The sequence below is a fragment of the Triticum dicoccoides genome, chromosome 7B (genome assembly GCF_002162155.2).
Source record: "Triticum dicoccoides isolate Atlit2015 ecotype Zavitan chromosome 7B, WEW_v2.0, whole genome shotgun sequence".
Taxonomy (NCBI): domain Eukaryota; kingdom Viridiplantae; phylum Streptophyta; class Magnoliopsida; order Poales; family Poaceae; genus Triticum; species Triticum dicoccoides.
In genome coordinates, this window is record NC_041393.1 from 776,378,917 (window position 1) to 776,384,609 (window position 5,693).

Genomic DNA, 5,693 nt, shown 5'->3' on the forward strand with positions numbered 1-5,693 from the left:
CTGAGATCTTCTGCTAGCTCCGCCACTGGTCCTACTACATGCACGTATAACATCCAATGATGGCACAAACCCTAGCTTCAACATGCAACATGAAACAAGGACATGATCCTAACATGAACATGCCATCAGTCAACATGATTCTAGCATTCATCACTCAACATGAACATTATGCCATCAGTATAACATTCATCAGTCAACATGAACATGATTCTAGCATGAACACATCTACTAGCATGTAGCACAAATCTTAAGACACACAAGCAGTAGCACAAGAAAATTATCCTAGCACACACACTGTACAAAACAAGAACAAATCAGTCCGATTGGATTCGATTGGGATCGCATCCAATCGGATCTGCTAGAATCCTATCAATCCTAGCACATGCCTAAGAAATTAACCGCTAATCTACATCTAGGAGCAAGCTTTGAGCGGATTTGACTCTAAATAAGGAAGATACATTCAGATAGACACTTGTACACGGCTTCATAACCCTGATTACATGCCCATTCATGGTTTCTATTGTTATGCCTTCCTGTACATGGTTGTTTTTTATGGGTATAGTCCTTCACTGTTATAGTGCAAAACCATTTCATAAGTCCATGACGATGTCAAATTTGTTTTGACTTCTGACAATTTTTTTTTCAGGTTGATCTTTGTCTTGAAGCTGCAAGTTTAGCCCTGAAAGAAATGTCAGTCTCAGAATAAGGTTCTTCAACAGGCAAGTTTGGGACAACTTCTATTGCGTGGGTTAACTAGACATTGGACAAGATTTTGTTGAAAGACGTGCTTTTTTTTGCAGTATGTGCCTGTGATTGACATGTTTAACCTTTTGCAGTCATTCTTTGCACCAGTGGTTTAATTCCGTGGCTGCTACGAAAAAGAGCTGAAATGCTAGAGCACAAGGATGTAGCGCCAAATAGTCAGCATTCCTCTCCTGTTTCCACCAGTGATAGGCAGGCAACATCAGTACTTCTTCATGGTGGTATCATTATCTCACCAAGTTTTGCAAGGTAGAAATTATATCATCTGTATTGGCATCCTTACACGTTATATCCGAACCCCACCTGCCACGGCCGGACTTGGTTGGACTCTCAATCATTTTGCTCCATATGTAGTCCGTATTGGAATCTCTAAAAAGGCATATTTAGGAACGGAGGCACCGAAAATTAGTGCTATGAAGTGTATGTGGTAATATATGTGCTCAATTAATTGTCTTACAAGTTAAGTGCTCCACCTCTCAAACCTCCGTTCATTCATCTCCGTTGGATCATCACACCGAGTCGTAGTATTTGCATACCTAGCTAGCTATTTTTCCTTAGTTGCTTTGTACAGCCAGATCCAGCTCACTAGCAGCGCGGCTTCCTATGCCTTGTTTTATTTCTAACAAGTGCATATATTTACCCCCCGGGCGTCGTTTCTTCAAAATTGCATGTGGATGGAGCAACGACCGATGTGCATACGAACTAAGCTAATAATTCAACCTGACAGCCCATGTTATGTACTTTAGTTAATTAGCTCCGTCCAACATTGATGTCTGCTAACGTTCGAGTGCACTAGATTATGTATGACGAGATGCGAGCTTTTCTTTTCCGGCACACTGTCTCGAGCTGGTCCCTTGCAGCTACGAGAACTAAGAGAAAGATGCTCCTTGAGAAAGATACTTGAAATACGAGCACACAGAGTAAACTATTTGGCTAGCTAGCATACAATTTTGCGCAGATCTAGAGAAAGTTTGCATGCGCTATCTGAAAATAGGTTCGTAAACATGACCTAGGGGTCATGATACATCTACCAGCTGTCAAGATTCCCAAAGGCCATAGGTTATAGGGGATGAAAATGTGAGAAAGCTTTTATGATGTGCCATAACATGTTCGTAACCATGACCAGAGGAGGGTCATGAGTCGGATAAATTGTCTATATATGTAGTATGAACCCATAAACATTGGCTATATGACCCACATAATAAACAACCAAAAATGAAAAACGTTTACCAAGTTCGCCATGAACTAGTACATGCCTTTGCCTTGAATTGTTCTATTGTTTGCTTGGACCCTGAACCAGAGATAAATTATCATGGAGAGATCAGCCCAAATGCCAAAAAAGAAACCGCAAACTGCATTTTTGACATAATGTTGTTCACAAATTGCAGTATCTTGTTCAGTTTATTGCTTTGTAGAATATTTTCTCTTTATGAAAGGAAGAAAGGAAAGGCTAGGTCTCCTTAAATTTGCTCTGGCTTGAAACATAAACCACGTGCACACTGTTCTCTTACATGCTAGGTACCTTAATGCTATGTGGCTTTTCTTTTCTTGGCTAAGTTTGAGATCCAGTAGCTAATGTTGCTTTTCGGTCTCCAGGATGCTGCCAATGATGTATGCTGAATATTTTGTCAAGACCTCCGATGGTTCAATATTTGACTTCAAACTCCATCATGCATTTGATGCCTCGTGAATTTGTAATGTAAGTTGTTGATTTTGTACTCTTCTTTATCTGAATTGTGGTTCTCATGGATGACTCTGCAAAACATGAGTTGGGCTACGTTTATAATATGCCTTTGTTTTATTTCAGACAAGTGCATATATTTATCTCCTGCGCGTCGTTTGTGCAGAACCGCATGTGGATGGATCAACTACCGATGTGCATACAAGCTAAGCTAAACAATCCAACCTTACAGCCCACGTTATGTACTTTAGTTAATTAGCTCCGTCCAACGTCGCTGTCTGCTAACGTTCGAGTGTACTATAATCTAAGTTCCTGCCTGCCCCAAGGTTGAGTAATAAACTGGACCTAGCTACAAGATCTCAAGGAAAAGTACACTTGCATTTGTTGCTAGTACTGTAGTAGCTGCCTGCCTAATTACTAATTAATCTGGATCCAAATGGTCTGCTGTGTTAGAGTGTGATTTATGTTCATGTACGTTCAACTAGATCCATAGCTACCACCGCGTTAGCCCCACATCTGTATTTTACCTGCTATCCCACCGCTTCAATTATCATGCCTGGCAATGGCGTGGTCAAGGGAGGCGGAGCGGGGGTACTCTCAGGAATACCGGCAAAAAGGGCAGGGGGAGTGGCGGTTAATTTTTTAACAATACTTATAGTAATGTTACATATTCGAATGCTTCAACTAGTATGATTCCCTGAACATTCATGGTCTCTGTTGCTATGCCTTCATGTGTGTGTTTATACGCCCATGCAGGGTTTCTTTTATGGGTCTATTGGTCTAGTCCTTCACTGTTTGTTGTGTAGAATCAATTGATAAGTCCATGATGAGGTGACAAGTACTTTTTTTCCAGGTTGGGTTTTTCCTTGAAGATGCAAGTTTAGTTCTCAAAGAAATGTCACCCTCGGAATATGATCCTTCAGCAGGCAAGTTTGGGACAACTTTATTGCACTGGTTCACTAGACATTGGTAAATATTTTGTTAAAGAGACTATTAGGAAGTACTACCTCCGTCCGGGTTTATTGGTTCCCATTGTATTTCGTGCCAAATTTTGACCGTAGATTAAACTAACAAAGTGTTTATGCATGTCATCAAATATTATATTTTTGAAAACTATGTTCAAATACGAATTCAATGAGATAATTTTTCTTGACATGCATTACCATTTTGTTAGTTAAATCTTTAGTCAAAGTTTGGCACAAACTACAAAGAGGACCTATAAACCAGGACGGAGGTAGTATTAGTATTGGTCTAGAAGTACTTATTAGACTATGTTTACTTTCCTTCCATCTCAAGTCTTGTGTAATATATATATGCCCCTTGGGCATTCAATAGAGATAAGTTGCATTCCTAACATAGTCCTTTGATTGACATGTTTTATATTGGGTTTTGCAGCCATTCTTTGCACCAGTGGTTTATTTGCATGTGTTGCTGCTGGTGGCTATGAAAAAAAGCGGAAACGCTACAAGCCTTCGACAAAGGAAGGTATCTCAGCTGCTGTAGCATAAGGAGGTAGAGCGGACCGGGGTCAGTTCTTTTGGTAGCTTAAAAAATAAGCCGCCTCCTCCCCAGCTTATCCCATAAGCCGCCTCTCTTATTCATTGGGGCTTCTGAATTAGTGGTGAGATAACTAATTTAGAAGTCTCAACAAACTTGAGGACGGGCTTATTTTTTAAGCTGGGGAGAGACAACTTATTTTTGAAGCCGCTCAAAAGAACTGGCCTCTAATACTCAACTTTCCTCTCCTGTTACTATGTTAAGATAGAGCGGGCCATCAATCGCGCATGCTGATCGTAGCTAGGCTCACAAGTTGAAGCCATACTAGGTACCTTACCTTATCTAATTATTACTCCCTCTGTCCCATAATGTAAGATATTTTTTGACACTGTCAAAAACGTCTTACATTATGGGATAGAGGGAGTATACAACAGGTGCCAACCTAATTATGATGTAAATTGTTATGTATTCAAAAAAGGTAATGTTACTTCCTGCCTGCCCTGAAGGTAGAGTAATAAATTAACTAGACCTATCTAATCTCAAGGAAAGCACCATGCATCTCTCATCAACAAGTTGCCTACCTAATTATGATGTAAATGTTTATGTATTCAAACAAGACTTGCAGGCTGGACGAGCAAGTCGTTCGTTCTTGTTAACAATGCAGCAGTTGCATGAACTAGCTAGTAAATGATTTGTCCTGTAGCCTAAGAGCTAGCTAGACAAGACCGTCACATATGGGTGGAGGAGTTGATCAATCCTTGCCAGTTCATTGAATCAGCACCGCGCAAAGACTGCAGTGGATGTGGACAGATGGATAAGAACGAGGCAGGGTGATGCATGCTAGATTAATTTACCGAAAAAGGGTTTTCCCCCGCTTTATATTATAAAGCACCGGACACACGATCACAGGGTAACTGCCGGGGCGAACGGCACAACAAGCCCAAAAGGGAAAAAGAAGAAATAAAAGCCAACAACGGCAGCTCGGCAAGCACAAATGATCCGCCACCGCTGCGCCCTCCACCTTCGTCCCACCACACGCCATGGCACCGGCCCGCCGCATACCAAGCAGCACCTCCAAGAAGGAATGCGACGCCAACGACGCTGCTGCCCGGACGAGTCCTAGGGTTTCCCCCGGTATACGGAGGGGAGCGGGTGATGGGTAGCGCCGACGCCCTTCAAGAAGGAATGATGGCACCCTCAGGTGTCACCGCGTCGGAGCCGGAAGAACCGGCAAAGATTTCTCCCACATCCCCAAGCACCGCTACCCACTCGAACCGGGGCCATCCAACCATCAAGCCACCCGCAAGCACGCGCCACCACGGTCTTGGACACATCCACGCCGCCCTGCTGCGAACACCACCACGAGGCCAAGGAGGCCGGAAAGAAGCGCCAAGCGACGGGAGGAACCACACCGAAGCCAAGCGGGAGGGAACCACCTCCCCCGCCGACGTGCGGGAGGCCCGAGCCCCCGGCGACGTCGTGGTCGCCGACCGGACGTGGCAGCAGGGCACACCGGGCCACCCCTGGCCCGGCCAGGTCCACATCGGACCCGCAAAGCCCCGCCGGCCATGTTGCAGCAAGCCGGCACCTGCGCCGCCCGCTCCCAGCCGTCAACGCCGCTCTCCCGCCTCCTGGAGGCCACGCCGCCGGCCCGTCCCGCCGCCGGCCCGCCCAAACCCAGATGGGGCCCGAAGGGCCCAGATCTGGGCCGAGCGGGCTGGTTCAGGCCGCGCCGCCCCGCCGCCAACGGCGA